Here is a 16,176-nt window from a genome sequence, read left to right as displayed (position 1 = left end):
GTTTCATAGTGTGTAGGCGTCGGGATAGTCCGAGTATCGTCGGGGTATTCCTGCTAGGCCTAGGAAGTGCTGGGGGAAGAACGTTAGGTTTACTCTTGTAAATATTACCCCGAAGTGGGCTTTTGCTCATGTTTGGTGTAGGGTAAACCCAGTGAGTAGTGGGAATCAGTGAGTAAATCCTGCTAGAATGGCAAAGACGGCGCCTATGGATAGGACGTAGTGGAAGTGGGCAACTACGTAGTACGTGTCGTGCAGGGCGATGTCTAGGGAAGAGTTTGCAAGAACGATTCCTGTTAATCCTCCGATGGTAAATAGGAAGATAAATCCTAGAGCTCATAGTATTGGGGGGGTCTCATTTGATTGTTCCTCCATGCAGGGTGGCTAGTCAGCTAAATACTTTGATTCCGGTAGGGATGGCAATGATTATAGTGGCTGATGTAAAGTAGGCTCGGGTATCAACGTCTATTCCTACTGTAAACATGTGGTGAGCTCAGACGATGAATCCTAGGAAGCCGATGGATAGTATGGCTCAGACTATTCCCATGTAGCCGAAGGGCTCCTTTTTGCCTGAGTAGTACGTGACTACGTGTGAGATGATTCCGAACCCCGGTAGGATCAGAATATAGACTTCTGGGTGTCCGAAGAATCAGAATAGGTGTTGGTACAGGATTGGGTCTCCTCCTCCAGCGGGGTCGAAGAATGTGGTGTTTAGGTTTCGATCAGTTAGTAATATTGTAATACCGGCGGCGAGTACGGGGAGTGATAGAAGGAGTAGGATGGCGGTAATTAGTACGGATCAGACAAATAGTGGGGTTTGGTATCGTGAGAGTGCGGGGGGTTTTATGTTGATGGCTGTGGTGATAAAGTTGATGGCCCCAAGGATGGAGGAGATACCGGCTAAGTGGAGTGAGAAGATAGCCAGGTCTACTGAAGCTCCGGCGTGGGCAAGGTTACCTGCTAGGGGAGGGTAGAGAGTTCAGCCTGTGCCGGCGCCAGCTTCTACAGTGGATGAGGCTAGTAGGAGGAGGAATGATGGGGGGAGGAGTCAAAAGCTTATGTTGTTTATTCGCGGGAATGCTATGTCGGGGGCACCGATTATGAGGGGGACTACTCAGTTGCCGAATCCTCCGATCATGATGGGTATGACTATAAAGAAGCTTATTACAAAGGCGTGAGCGGTAACGATTACATTGTAAATTTGGTCGTCGCCTAGGAGAGTTCCTGGTTGTCCTAGTTCTGCACGGATTAATAGGCTGAGTGCGGTGCCGACTATTCCTGCTCATGCCCCGAAGATGAGGTACAGGGTGCCAATATCCTTATGGTTAGTGGAAAATAGTCATCGGTTGATGAAGGTGACGGGTAAGATGGCTGAGTGTTGAAGCGTTAGGCTGTAGTCCTTTTTACAGAGGTTTAATTCCTCTTCTTATCGGCTCTGTAGTGAAATTCATGTTGAGTTGCAAGCTCATCGATGCGCACTAGGGTGCGTCAGGGTCTTTGTAGGCAGAAGCCAATTGGTTTAGGCATTTAGCTGTTAACTAGAGTTTTGTGGGATCGAAGCCCATCTGTCTAGGGAGGCTTTAGCTTAATTAAAGCGTCTGACTTGCATTCAGAAGATACAGGTTAATATTCTGTAAGTCTTAATGTGCAGAAACTAAGAGGGTTTAACTCTTATTTAAGGCTTTGAAGGCCTTCGGTTTGGGGTGTTATCCTAAGTTTCTAGACAATGGCATGTATTATTGGGGACAGGGGAAGTAAGAGGATTGATAGTGAGGCAAGGACCGCAGTAGGTGTGCTTGGGGCTTTGCTAGTGTATCATTGTTTTATGTGGTTAGAGGAGTTGGGGGGAAGGGTAATTGTTGAGTGGTATGCGAGGCGTAGGTAGAAGAAGAGGCTGAGCAGTGATAGCATGGCAATTGCCATGGCTGCTGGTGTTATTTCCTGTTTAGTTAGTTCTTGGATGATAAGTCACTTTGGTATAAAGCCTGTTAATGGGGGGAGGCCTGCTAGGGATAAAAGTACTAGTATTAGGGTGGCGTTTAGCACTGGGGTTTTTGTTCATGAGGTTGTGATCATGGATAGGTTAAGGGCTTTGATTTTGTTAAGGGCTAGGAATACGGCTGATGTTATGATTGTGTATAGGTAGAAGGTAAGTAAGGCCAATTTGGGGCTGTAAACTAGGATGATGGCGATTCAGCCTAAGTGGGAGATGGACGAGAAGGCTAGGATTTTGCGTGTTTGTGTTTGGTTCAGTCCTATTCAGCCTCCTAGTGCTGTTGAGGCTAGGGCCATGGCGGTGAGTAGAGCTGGGTCGAGGGATTTGGATGTTAGTAGGAGCAGGGTTAGTGGGGGGAATTTTATGAGGGTCGAGAGTAGCAGGGCTGTTATTAGTGGCGATCCTTGTAGTACTTCTGGGAATCAGAAGTGAAATGGCACTAGGCCCAGTTTAATAGCGATTGCTGCTGTCAGTAGTAGACAGGAGGTTGGGTGGTTTATTTGTGTGATGTCTCATTGGCCGGTGACTCAGGCATTGGTTATGCTAGAGAATAGGACCAGGGCGGAAGCAGCTGCTTGGGTTAGGAAGTATTTCGTTGCGGCTTCTACTGCTCGTGGGTGGTGGGATTTGGCAATTAGGGGAATGATGGCTAGTGCGTTGATCTCCAGTCCTGTCCAGGCCAGAACTCAGTGGTTGCTGGAAACTGTGATTGTGGTGCCCAAGATGAGGCTGAAGGTTATGATTGGGGTCGCGTAAGGGTTCATTAGTAGAGGAGGGGGTTAAACCATCATTTTCGGGGTATGGGCCCGATAGCTTGATTAGCTGACTCTACTAGAAAATAATATAAGGGAAGTATGGAGAATTTTGATTTCTCTTGTGTGGGTTCAATTCCTACTTTTCTAAGGTCAACAGGAAATGAGAGGGCTGTTATACCTCTATGTTCACTTTATCATAGTGACCCTTTGTAGTTCAGGCACATTTCTTTATGTAAGGAGGTAGGCCTGCATAGCAGATAGGTATGCTGATGTGTCAGAGGCACAGAGCTAGTGTGAAGGGTAGGAAGTTTTTTCATAGTAGGTGCATTAGTTGGTCATATCGGAATCGTGGGTATGAAGCTCGGACCCATAAGAAACCAGAAGATAGTAGGAGGACTTTTGTGGCTAGGATGACGGGGAATAGTTCTGTGGGTGGCCCTAGGGCGCTTGGGTTTAGGAATATGATGGCTGTAAGTGTATTTATTAGCATAATGTTCGCATATTCAGCTAGGAAGAATAAGGCGAAGGGTCCTGCGGCGTATTCAACGTTAAACCCTGAGACTAGCTCAGATTCACCCTCTGTGAGGTCAAAAGGAGCTCGGTTTGTCTCTGCTAGGGTGGATACGTATCATATTATTGCTAGGGGTCATGAGGAGAAAATGAAGTATAGAGGCTCCTGTGCGACGGCAAAGGAGCTGAGTGTGTAGCTTCCGCTTAGTATGATTATTGATAGCAGGATTATGGCCAGTGTCACTTCGTATGAAATGGTCTGTGCTACTGCCCGTAGGGCTCCGATTAGTGCGTATTTTGAGTTCGAGGCTCAGCCTGATCATAGGACTGAGTAGACGGCTAGGCTTGACATGGCTATTAGGAAGAGAACTCCGAGGTTTAGATCTGCTAGGGGAAATGGGAGTGGTAGTGGTGCTCAAGTGGTGAGGGCTAGGACAAGGGCTAGTATTGGTATCAGAATGAATAGAAGTGGGGAAGAGGTAGAGGGTCGGATGGGCTCTTTGGTAAATAGTTTCAGTCCGTCCGCAAATGGTTGAAGTAGGCCAAAAGGCCCGACAACGTTAGGGCCTTTGCGGGATTGTATGTAGCTTAGGATTTTCCGTTCTACTAGGGTTAGGAAGGCTACGGCAATCAGGATTGGGATGATGTATAGGAGGGATATAATGAGGCAGCTTAGTGTTGTTATTTGAATCATGGGTGAAGCTAGGGAGAGGATTTGAACCTCTGGGGAAAGGGCTTAAGCCTTCTGCACTTGCCGGGCTCTGCCACTCTAGCTGGTCCTTTTCTAGGATTGAAAGTGGTGGGGGAAGGCCCTCTTCACGGTTTAGTTGGTTTCACTGCTTAGAGGGGGGGGGCGTGCTTGTGGTATTGGCCCCACTTTCCCGGTCCTTTCGTACTGGGGAGAGTGTGTCATAGATAGAAACCGACCTGGATTGCTCCGGTCTGAACTCAGATCACGTAGGACTGTTAATCGTTGAACAAACGAACCCTTAATAGCGGCTGCACCATTAGGATGTCCTGATCCAACATCGAGGTCGTAAACCCCCCTGTCGATATGGGCTCTTGAGGGGGATTGCGCTGTTATCCCTGGGGTAGCTTGGTCCATTAATCAATTATATTGGGTCTGGTCACTGTTAGCACTTTGAGGGGTAGCTCTAGGTAAAGAGGTATGGTCTTGTTTTTGGAGGATTTGTTCTCCTCCAAGGTCGCCCCAACCGAAAAATATCGACCAGGCTCTGCGATGGTAGTGGCCCCAGTGGGGTTGATTGAGGATTCGCGGTGGTCGTTGATTTTTAAGTTCCACAGGGTCTTCTCGTCTTATGTTCACATCCCCGCTTTTGCACGGGGAGATCAATTTCACTGATTATCTGTGAGAGACAGTTAAGACCTCGTTTAGCCATTCATACAAGTCTCGATTTATGGGACAATTGATTGCGCTACCTTTGCACGGTTAGGATACCGCGGCCGTTAAACCTAAGTCACCGGGCAGGCATCACCTTCAATACTTGTTTAATTTGCTGAAGGCTATGTTTTTGGTAAACAGTCGGGCCTTATTAATTTGCCGAGTTCCTTTCACAGATTTTAATCGCTCTTATAGGCGCTCCTGAGTCGGGTTAACAGGGTTAGTTAATACGTGGTCTTGTAGGGGTTTTTGTATCTGTCTCGGTCTGTTAATAATGTTTCTATGTAAGCTTGCGCCGTTAGAGGGGTGTGGCCCTGTACATGAGGGGCCTAGGATGATTCCTAGGATTGTTATGAGGATGGCAGCGGTTTTGGTGATAAGGGGTATGGTTATTGGGGGGGTTTTGGTTGGTGTGATGAAAGAGGTAATGATTATTCCTGCTGTAATGCTGCCTAGGGCGAGTCGGGTTAGGGGGGCGGTGATTAGTGGGTTGTTTTCGTTTATTGATACTATTGGGGGGATTCGGGTTTGTCCAGCTTGGACTAGGATGGTTATGCGGATGCTGTAGGTTGCGGTGAATGCTGTGGCTATAAGGGTTAGGAGTAGGGCTCAAGTATTTAGGTATGATGTGTTTAAGCTTTCGATGATGAGGTCTTTTGAGTAGAATCCGGCTAGGAATGGGGTTCCTATCAGCGCCAGGTTTCCGATGGTTAGGCAGGAAGTAGTGACTGGGAGTATTTTCTGTAGGCCTCCTATCTTTCGGATATCTTGTTCTCCGTTTAGGTTGTGGATGATAGACCCTGAGCATAGGAATAGTATGGCTTTAAAGAAGGCATGGGTTGAGATGTGTAGGAAGGCTAGTTGTGGGAGGTTTAGTCCGATAGTGACTATTATTAGTCCTAGTTGGCTGGATGTTGAGAAAGCAATGATTTTTTTGATGTCATTTTGGGTTAGGGCGCATGTGGCAGCGAATAGGGTTGATAGAGCACCTAGGCATAGGCAGGCAGTTAGGGCTGTCTGGTTGGTGGCTAGCAGGGGGTGCATGCGGATGAGCAGGAAGATTCCGGCTACTACTATGGTACTGGAGTGCAGTAGGGCTGATACTGGGGTGGGGCCTTCTATTGCTGCGGGCAGTCATGGGTGGAGTCCAAATTGGGCGGATTTTCCTGCGGCTGCGAGGATTAATCCTATGAGGGGGAGGATTGGGGTTTGGTGGGGGTGTACGGCTTGTTGGATCTCTCAGGTGTTGAATGTTGAAGCTAGTCATGCTATGCTCAGGATCAGTCCGATGTCTCCGATTCGGTTGTAGATTACGGCTCGTAGGGCGGCGGTGTTGGCTTCTGCTCGGCCTTGTCATCAGCCGATGAGAAGGAAGGACATGATTCGTACTCCTTCCCAGCCTACGAATAGGAGGAATATGTTGTTTGCGGTTGTTAGGAGGAGTATGGCGACTAGGAATGTCAGTAGGTAGGTGAAAAATTTTGTTACGTATGGCTCTGAGGCCATGTATCATATGGCGAATTGTAGGATTGATCATGTTACAAATAGGGCGATTGGAAGAAATGTTATTGAGTATTGGTCTATTTTTAGGCTCAGGGGGATTTTAAAGTTTATAATGAATTTTCACTCCCAGTGGCAGGTGACAGATTCTACTCCCGAGTAGATGAATGCGGTTGTAGGGGCTAGGCTAATTAGGAATGCGGTTTTAACAGCGCGGGTGGTGGCTTGTGGGGTGTTTTTAAAGTTTTTAAATAGAAATGGCAGGATGATTGGGGTTAGGAGGATTGTCAGCGTGAGTAGTGTGAGGGAGTTGATTAGTAGTGTGGGGTTCACTACTTTTACTTGGATTTGCACCAAGATGGGTGGTTCCTAAGACCAGTGGATTGCTGTTATCCTTTAAAAGTAAGGGGGCTGAGGTTTTAGGCTCAGATGTAAGAGTTAGCAGCTCTTGTTGGTTAAACCCTCCCCTCGGCAGGTAAGAAGGTTTGAACTTCTATTCTTAGAATCACAGTCTAATGTTTGGTTTAAACTATACTTGCATGAGGGGATTCCGGAGATCAGTTCGGGTTTGAGGATTAGGAGGAATATTGGGATAATGTGGAGTGTTATGAGCAGGTGTTCTCGCGTGGTTGAGTTTTGCATAGATGTGATGTGGGAGGGGATTGAGCCTCGTTGGGTCATTAGTAGTATGAATAAGGTGTAGGAGGCGGTTAGTAGGGTTGCGATTCCTGTTAGGATGATCGTGAAGGCAGATCAGTTGAATAAGGTGATTATAATGGTTAGCTCTGCTATGAGGTTTGTTGTTGGGGGTAAGGCTATGTTTGTTAGATTGGCCAGCAATCATCAGGTAGCTATGAGTGGTAGGAGAGGCTGTAGGCCTCGTGTGAGTAGTAGAATTCGGCTGTGCGTACGTTCATAGTTTGTGTTGGCTAGGCAGAATAGTATGGAGGAAGTTAGTCCATGGGAAATTATTAGGATCATTGCCCCTGAGAATGATCAGTGGGTTTGGATTATTCCTGCGGCGATAACTAGGCCTATGTGGCTAACGGATGAATAAGCGATTAGTGATTTTAGGTCTGTCTGTCGTAGGCAGATTGAGCTAGTCATTAGGGCGCCTCATAGGGCCAGGGTTAGGAAGGGGTAGTGCAGGAGGTTGGACAGTGGGCCCATAAATAGAGTGACTCGTATAATTCCGTATCCTCCTAGCTTTAGTAGTAGGGCGGCGAGGAGTATTGAGCCTGCGATGGGTGCTTCTACGTGGGCTTTTGGCAGTCAGAGGTGTAGGCCGTATAGTGGGGCTTTTACTATGAATGCTATGAGCAGTGCTAGACCTGATAGTATTCCTGTCCATGAGGTGGATAGGGTTGGGTGGGTTAGTTGTAGGGTTGGCAGGTGCAGGGTGCCAATTTTCACGTATAGGTGTATGATTGTGATTAGCAGGGGTAGAGAGCTTACTGGCGTGTAGAATAGCAGGTAGATGCCAGCGCTTAGGCGTTCTGGTTGGTTCCCCCATCGGGTGATTAAGATTAGGGTGGGAATGAGGGTTGCTTCAAATGAGATGTAAAATAGTGCTAGTTCTGTGGTGGAAAAGGCTAGTAGGATGAATGGCTGGACTGCGACTAAGGTTGAGATAAAGATTCGTTTGCGTTGTAGGGGTTCTTGTTGCAGGTGGTTTTGGCTTGCTATGATTATGAGTGGGAGTAGTCAGCAGGATAGTACTAGGAGGGGGGATGAGATTTGGTCAATTCCTGTTCAGTTGGATAAAAATTTGTAGGGGTAGTAGGTTGGGATTAATCACTGTAGGCTTAGGGCAGCGATTAGGAGGCTGTATAAGGTGGTGTTAGTCCATAGAAATTTTGGTGGAGACAGCAGGGCTGTTGGAAGAAGTATGATTGTGGGTAGGATGATTTTTAGCATTGCAGGAGGTTTAGGTTGTGTAGATGGTCAGAGCCATGTGTGCGGGTGGAGGCTACTAGGATGGCCAGGCCTGTGCCCGCCTCACACGCTGAGAAGGTTAGCATGAGAATTGGTACCATGGTGAATGAGGAGACTTGGTTTTCGATGGATCATATTGATAGGCCTACGAATATCGATAATATTATGCTTTCAAGGCATAGTAGGGCGGATACTAGGTGGGTTCGGTGGAAGGCTAGCCCTAGTCCGCTGAAAATGAAGGCTGAGTAGAAGCTTAAATGTAGGGGCGACATAAGAAAGTTACAGGGTTGGCTGTAATCTGCTGGGTCGAAACCAGCTATCTTTTTGGTTAGACTAACTTTCTGTTATTCTGCTCATTCTAGGCCCCCTTGAATTCACTCGTAGGCCAGTCCGAGTGTTAGGAGAAGGAGGATCACTACAGTTCAGGTGAGGGTCATTAGGGGGGATTGGAGTTGGACGGCTCATGGCAGGGGGAGTAGGAGGGCGATTTCTAGGTCGAATAGGACGAACAGGATGGCTACTGAGGAAGAATCGGACTGAGAATGGTAATCGAGCAGATCCAAGTGGGTCGAATCCACATTCGTACGGTGAGAGTTTCTCTGAGTCGGGGTTTATTTGGGCGAGTCAGAAGTTTAATGCGGTTAGGGCGGCGCTTAGGATTGATGATAGGGCGAATATGAACATGAGTGCGTTCATTGCTCTCCTCTGGGTTTATACCAGATTCTAGAGATTGGAAGTCAATTGTAATTAATATACTAGAAGAGCAAGATCCTCATCAGTAGATGGTTATGTAGAGGAATAGTCAGATGACGTCTACGAAGTGTCAGTATCAGGCTGCTGCCTCGAATCCGAAGTGGTGGTCTGATGTAAAGTGGAACTTGATCAGTCGGAAGAGGCAGACGGTCAGGAAGGAGGATCCGATGATTACGTGGAGTCCGTGGAATCCAGTGGCAACGAAGAAGGTAGATCCGTAGACGCTATCGGCGATTGAGAATGGGGCTTCGTGGTATTCTATTGCTTGTAGGGCTGTGAAGTAGAATCCCAGGAGGATCGTTAGGGTTAGGGCGTGGATGGCGTGTTTTCGGTTTCCTTCTGTGATGCTTTGATGGGCTCACGTTACGGTAACGCCTGAGGCTAGTAGGATGGCTGTGTTTAGTAGGGGGACTTCTGTCGGGTTGAGTGGTTTAATTCCTGTTGGGGGTCATTGGCCTCCTAGTTCTGGGGTTGGGGCCAGGCTCGAGTGGAAGAACGCTCAGAAGAACCCTAAGAAGAAGAATGCTTCGGATGTGATGAAAAGGATTATGCCGTATCGTAGGCCTTTTTGGACTGTGGGAGTGTGATGGCCTTGGAAGGTGCTTTCTCGTACAATGTCTCGTCATCATTGGAGTATTACTAGGAGTATTGAGATGAGGCCTAGGGTTAGTAGTATGGATGAGTTGTAGTGGAATCACATGATTAATCCTGAGGTTGTGAGTAGGGCGGCGGCTGCCCCGAAGATTGGTCAAGGGCTTGGGTCAACTATGTGGTATGAGTGTGCTTGGTGTGCCATTAGATGTTTTCTTGTAAGTATAGGCTTAGAAGGAGCACGAAGACGTAGGCCTGGATTATGGCTACTGCTACTTCTAGGATGGTTAGGAGTAGTAGGATGATTATTGTTAGGATGGATACTGCAGGAAGGGTGGGTATTAATGCAATGGAGGCTGTAGAGATGAGTTGGATGAGTAAGTGTCCTGCTGTAAGGTTGGCTGTAAGGCGGACTCCGAGGGCTAGGGGGCGGATTAGTAGGCTGGTTGTTTCGATCAGGATTAGTGCGGGGATTAGGGGTGTAGGGGTACCTTCGGGTAATAGGTGGGCTAAAGAGGCTGATGGTTGGTTTCGTAGGCCTGTTAGTAGTGTGGCGAGCCATAGTGGGAAGGCTAGGGCTATGTTCATAGATAGTTGGGTGGTTGGGGTGAATGTATATGGAAGGAGGCCTAGAAGGTTGATTGTAAGAAGTATGATTATTAGGGATGTAAATATTATGGCTCATTTGTGGCCATTTTTGTTGAGTGGGACTATTAGTTGTTTTGTGATTAGGTGAAGGAGTCATGTTTGGATAGTAGAAAGGCGGTTGTTGATTCATCGGTTGTTTGGGGACGGGAATAGTAGGGCTGGGAAGAGTAGGGATAGTAGGATTAAGGGGATGCCAAATAGATTGGGGCTGGAAAATTGGTCAAAGAAGCTTAGGTTCATGGTCAGGATCATGGTGTGGGTTTGGTAGTGAGGGAGGTCTTATTTGATGGGGGGTTGGTTGTGGTGAAGGCTAGTAGTTTTGGTTGGATGAGGAGTGCTAGGGTTAATCAGGTTATAATTATGATTGAAAATCATGGTGCGGGGTTAAGCTGTGGCATATCATTAAGGAGGGGGAAGTCCCTCTTTGGCTAGCTTAAAAGGCTAGTGCTGTTGCATAGCTTCTTAATGATTAGGATGATGATAGAAGGGACGATCAGGCCTCGAAATGTGGGAGTGGGGTTGATTCTACTACAATGGGTATGTAGCTGTGATTAGCCCCGCAAATTTCTGAGCATTGTCCGTAAAAAATCCCAGGCCGGGTGGTAATGAATGAAGTTTGGTTTAGTCGGCCTGGGATTGCGTCTGTTTTAACTCCGAGCGTTGGGACTGCTCAGGAGTGGAGTACGTCTCCTGCAGTAATGATCACGCGGATGGGGGATTCTATTGGGATAACTACGCGGTGGTCAACTTCTAGCAGTCGGAAGTGGCCGTTGGGTAAGTCTGGGGTGGGCACTATGTAGGAGTCGAATGATAGGTCTTTGAAGTCTGTGTATTCGTAGTTTCAGTATCATTGGTGGTCGATGGCTTTTAGGGTGAGGTCTGGTTCGTCGATTTTGTCCATTATGTAGAGGATTTGTAGGGATGGGAGGGCGAGGAGTACCAGGACGATAGCAGGTAGGATTGTCCAGATCAGCTCTACTTCTTGGGCGTCTACAGCATTGGACGAGAGTTTTTCTGTTAGTATGTGGGCTAAAAGGTAGAGAACTAGGCTGCAGATAGCTAGGGCAACGATTAGGGCGTGGTCGTGGAATTCAACGAGTTCTTCTATGATGGGTGATGAGGCGTCTTGGAATCCTAGTTGGGAGTGGTTGGCCACATGAGATGTACAGGATTTTTACCTGTGATTTAGTCTTGACAAGGCTATGTAATTGGTTTACTAACGTCTCATAAGAAAGAAGCATGAGCGGTTAATGCAGTTGGCTTGAAACCAGCATGTGAGGGTTCGATTCCTTCCTTTCTTGTACTTGGACGAAGGCCGGTTCCTCGAAAGTATGGTATGGGGGAGGGCAGCCGTGGATTCATTCAACGTTTGTGGTAGTTAGTTCTGGTTGTAGGACTTTTCGTTTGGCCGGAAAGGCTTCTCAGATGATGAATATTAGTATGATTACGGCTACTATTGAGATTAGGGAGCCGATGGAGGAAATGGTGTTTCATAGTGTGTAGGCGTCGGGATAGTCCGAGTATCGTCGGGGTATTCCTGCTAGGCCTAGGAAGTGCTGGGGGAAGAACGTTAGGTTTACTCCTGTAAATATTACCCCGAAGTGGGCTTTTGCTCATGTTTGGTGTAGGGTAAACCCAGTGAGTAGTGGGAATCAGTGAGTAAATCCTGCTAGAATGGCAAAGACGGCGCCTATGGATAGGACGTAGTGGAAGTGGGCAACTACGTAGTACGTGTCGTGCAGGGCGATGTCTAGGGAAGAGTTTGCAAGAACGATTCCTGTTAATCCTCCGATGGTAAATAGGAAGATAAATCCTAGAGCTCATAGTATTGGGGGGGTCTCATTTGATTGTTCCTCCATGCAGGGTGGCTAGTCAGCTAAATACTTTGATTCCGGTAGGGATGGCAATGATTATAGTGGCTGATGTAAAGTAGGCTCGGGTATCAACGTCTATTCCTACTGTAAACATGTGGTGAGCTCAGACGATGAATCCTAGGAAGCCGATGGATAGTATGGCTCAGACTATTCCCATGTAGCCGAAGGGCTCCTTTTTGCCTGAGTAGTACGTGACTACGTGTGAGATGATTCCGAACCCCGGTAGGATCAGAATATAGACTTCTGGGTGTCCGAAGAATCAGAATAGGTGTTGGTACAGGATTGGGTCTCCTCCTCCAGCGGGGTCGAAGAATGTGGTGTTTAGGTTTCGATCAGTTAGTAATATTGTAATACCGGCGGCGAGTACGGGGAGTGATAGAAGGAGTAGGATGGCGGTAATTAGTACGGATCAGACAAATAGTGTCCACTTCCACTACGTCCTATCCATAGGCGCCGTCTTTGCCATTCTAGCAGGATTTACTCACTGATTCCCACTACTCAGTAGTAGAGTAGGAAGCCAACCCGTCGAACACCCATTCATCATCATCGGCCAACTCGCTTCAATCGCCTACTTCACTATCCTCCTATTTCTCCTCCCCGCCGCAAGCGCCCTAGAAAACAAAATACTCAACTGCTAAATACTCTAATAGTTTATAAAAACATTGGTCTTGTAAACCAAAGATTGAAGACTTACCACTTCTTAGAGTACCCCAAACTCAGAAAAAAAGGACTCAAACCTTTATCTCCAGCTCCCAAAGCTGGCATTTTCAATAAACTATTCTCTGACCCTAACCCCTAAACCGCCCGAATAGCACCCCGCGACAACCCCTGCACAAGCTCCAATACAACAAACAAAGTCAACAACAGCCCCCAACCCGCCACTAAAAACATCCCTGCCCCATGTGAATAAAACATGGAAACTCCACTAAAATCCGACCGAACAACAAACACCCCAACATTATTCACAGTAGAAACCCCGAACTTCCAAGCCCCCATAAACCCCCCAAACACCAACCCCCCAAAAACAATTGCCACAAACGCTACTGCACATCCAATCACCCGTCAATCCCCCCAAGCCCCAGGGAAAGGCTCCGCTGCTAAAGCTACTGAATAAACAAACACCACCAGCATACCCCCCAAATACACCATAAACAGCACTAAAGCCACGAACGAAACCCCAAGGCCCAGCAACCACCCGCACCCCGCCACAGACGCTAACACCAAACCAACAACCCCATAATACGGCGAAGGATTCGACGCCACACCCAAAACACCCACCGCAAAGCAAATCCCTAAAAAAAACATAAAATAAGTCATTATTCCTGCCCGGACACTACCCGAGGCCTGCGGCTCGAAAAGCCGCCATTGTTCTCAACTACAGGAACTAACCGCAAGCCCCCAATAATTCTACCCCATCTATGCCATTATGCTTAACCCCCCCCCCCTCCCCCCCCGAGGCGGGGGTATTTGGTTATGCATATTCGTGCATAAATTTATATACCCCATATACATACATACTATAGTACCAGTAATATACATTATATACGGACTATCTTATAAGCAGGTGCTAAACCCATACATGTACACGGCCATTAAACCCTTAAACACACTCCTACCAAACCACCCGGCATGAATGTTCTAGGACCATACCCCACAACACCCAATACAACTCCACTCAAGCGCATAACAAGACCCCATTTTAATGAATGCTCACAGGACATGCTCCAACAACAACTCTCCACCACATATCTCATGCAGTTCGTATCAGACGGATTTATTAATCGTACTCCTCACGTGAAATCAGCAACCCGTTGCACATAATGTCCGGTATGACTAGCTTCAGGCCCATACGTTCCCCCTAAACCCCTCGCCCTCCTCACATTTTTGCGCCTCTGGTTCCTCGGTCAGGGCCATCCATTGGGTTCACTCACCCCTCCTTGCCCTTCAAAGTGGCATCTGTGAGTACTTTCACCTTCTCAATGCGTAATCGCGGCATGTTCCAGCTTTTTGGCGCCTCTGGTTCCTCTTATTTTTTCCGGGGTTACCTCACAGGTGGCTATTCCCAGTGATCTCGGGGGTCCCACAATCTAAGCCTGGACACACCTGCCTCACGGCCTATCCTATATTTCAAGGGTCCCTCGATGAGACGGTTGGCGTATATGGGGAATCATCCTGACACTGATGCACTTTGACCACATTCAGTTAATGTTACCTCCACCCTCCGGGTTAAATGGGGCTATTGGATGAATGCTCGTTGGACATAGCACAAAACAACAAATCATTAAGCGCAACCCCTGCGCTTCACAAACTAAACCAGTAAACTTTCGCTAACCACCATGTAGCATAAACCTTCATCGCCCAATCCCAGCAAACTACCTCTAAAACTCCATTAATCATCCCTTCCATGACATCATCGGAACGATGTATATATACACACAAACACATACAAAATAACTTAAACTTATTAGAGAAACTCCAGTACTAAAAATAGTAAACACAAGCAATAATTTCATATACTTCACTCTCACTCACCACTCAACTATCAGCTAACCACACCCCCGTCCACATAGCTTAACACAAAGCATGGCACTGAAGTTGCCAAGATGGCATAAAACATGCCTGCGGACAAAAGACTTAGTCCTAACCTTACGGTTGGTTTTTGCTAAATATATACATGCAAGTATCCGCGCCCCAGTGTAAACGCCCTCGACCACCTACCCCCATACAGGCCTTGAGGAGCGGGTATCAGGCACACCCAAGTAGTAGCCCAAGACGCCTCGCTAAGCCACGCCCCCACGGGTATTCAGCAGTAATTAACATTAAGCAATGAGTGCAAACTTGACTTAGTTATAGCAACAGCCTAACTTCAAGGGTTGGTAAATCTTGTGCCAGCCACCGCGGTCATACAAGAAACCCAAATCAACCGTCCTATTGACACGGCGTAAAGAGTGGTAAAATGCCTATCCTAGCTAACTAAGATCAAAATGCAACTGAGCTGTCATAAGCCCAAGATGCACCTAAACACACCATTAAGATGATCTTAGGAACTAACGACTGATTTAAACCCACGAAAGCCAGGGCCCAAACTGGGATTAGATACCCCACTATGCCTGGCCCTAAATCTTGATACTTACTTTACCGAAGTATCCGCCAGAGAACTACGAGCACAAACGCTTAAAACTCTAAGGACTTGGCGGTGCCCCAAACCCACCTAGAGGAGCCTGTTCTACAATCGATAATCCCCGATTAACCCAACCACCCCTTGCCAACACAGCCTACATACCGCCGTCGCCAGCCCACCTCGAATGAGAGCACAACAGTGGACACAATAGCACCCCGCTAATAAGACAGGTCAAGGTATAGCCTATGGAGTGGAAGAAATGGGCTACATTCCCTATTCATAGGGCACACGGAAAGAAGCGTGAAACCACTTCTGGAAGGCGGATTTAGCAGTAAAGTGGGACAATAGAGCCTACTTTAAGCCGGCCCTGGGGCACGTACATACCGCCCGTCACCCTCCTCAAAAGCCACATCCCACATAACTAATACCATAAATACGCTGAAGATGAGGTAAGTCGTAACAAGGTAAGTGTACCGGAAGGTGTACTTAGAATATCAAGACGTAGCTATAACACCAAAGCACTCAGCTTACACCTGAAAGATATCTACTAGACCGGATCGTCTTGAAGCCCCCCCTCTAGCTCAACCACACAAATAGTACACCAAAACTAAAGAATTTACTAAACTAATTAAAGTAAAGCATTTTACAGTCTTAGTATAGGCGATAGAAAAGACACTTAGACGCGATAGAGACCCCAGTACCGTAAGGGAAAGATGAAATAGCAGTGAAACAATCAAAGCGACAGACAGCAAAGATCAACCCTTGTACCTTTTGCATCATGGTTTAGCGAGAACAACCAAGCAAAGTGAACTAAAGTTTGCCCCCCCGAAAGCCAAGCGAGCTACTTTCAAGCAGTTAAAGAGAGCGAACCCGTCTCTGTTGCAAAAGAGTGGGATGACTTGTCAGTAGAGGTGAAAAGCCAACCGAGCTGGGTGATAGCTGGTTACCTGTGAAACGAATCTAAGTTCCCCCTTAATCCTCCCTACCGGACATCCTGAACCCTAATGAGATGATTAAGAGCTCTTTAATGGAGGGACAGCTCCATTAAAAAAGGACACAACCTCGACTAGCGGATAATTCTTACTACTGATCCT

At 47.3% G+C, this 16,176-nt stretch overlaps 1 long non-coding RNA gene across 1 annotated transcript in view; it reads left to right on the top strand.

The window, feature by feature from the left end:
* Positions 1–15,577, top strand: part of LOC310882077 — a 38,497-nt gene extending 22,920 nt beyond the window's left edge. Inside the window, exon 2 of the long non-coding RNA XR_014572800.1 lies at positions 10,965–15,577. This is a non-coding gene — a long non-coding RNA (uncharacterized lncRNA). The remainder of the gene's footprint in view (positions 1–10,964) is intronic.
* Positions 15,578–16,176: the final 599 nt, after the last annotated feature.

The sequence above is a fragment of the Anser anser genome (assembly GCF_964211835.1).
Source record: "Anser anser genome assembly, chromosome: 15".
Lineage (NCBI taxonomy): Eukaryota > Metazoa > Chordata > Aves > Anseriformes > Anatidae > Anser > Anser anser.
The sequence above is the reverse complement of the archived record's forward strand: the minus strand, read 5'-3'. Positions and strand labels throughout refer to the sequence as shown.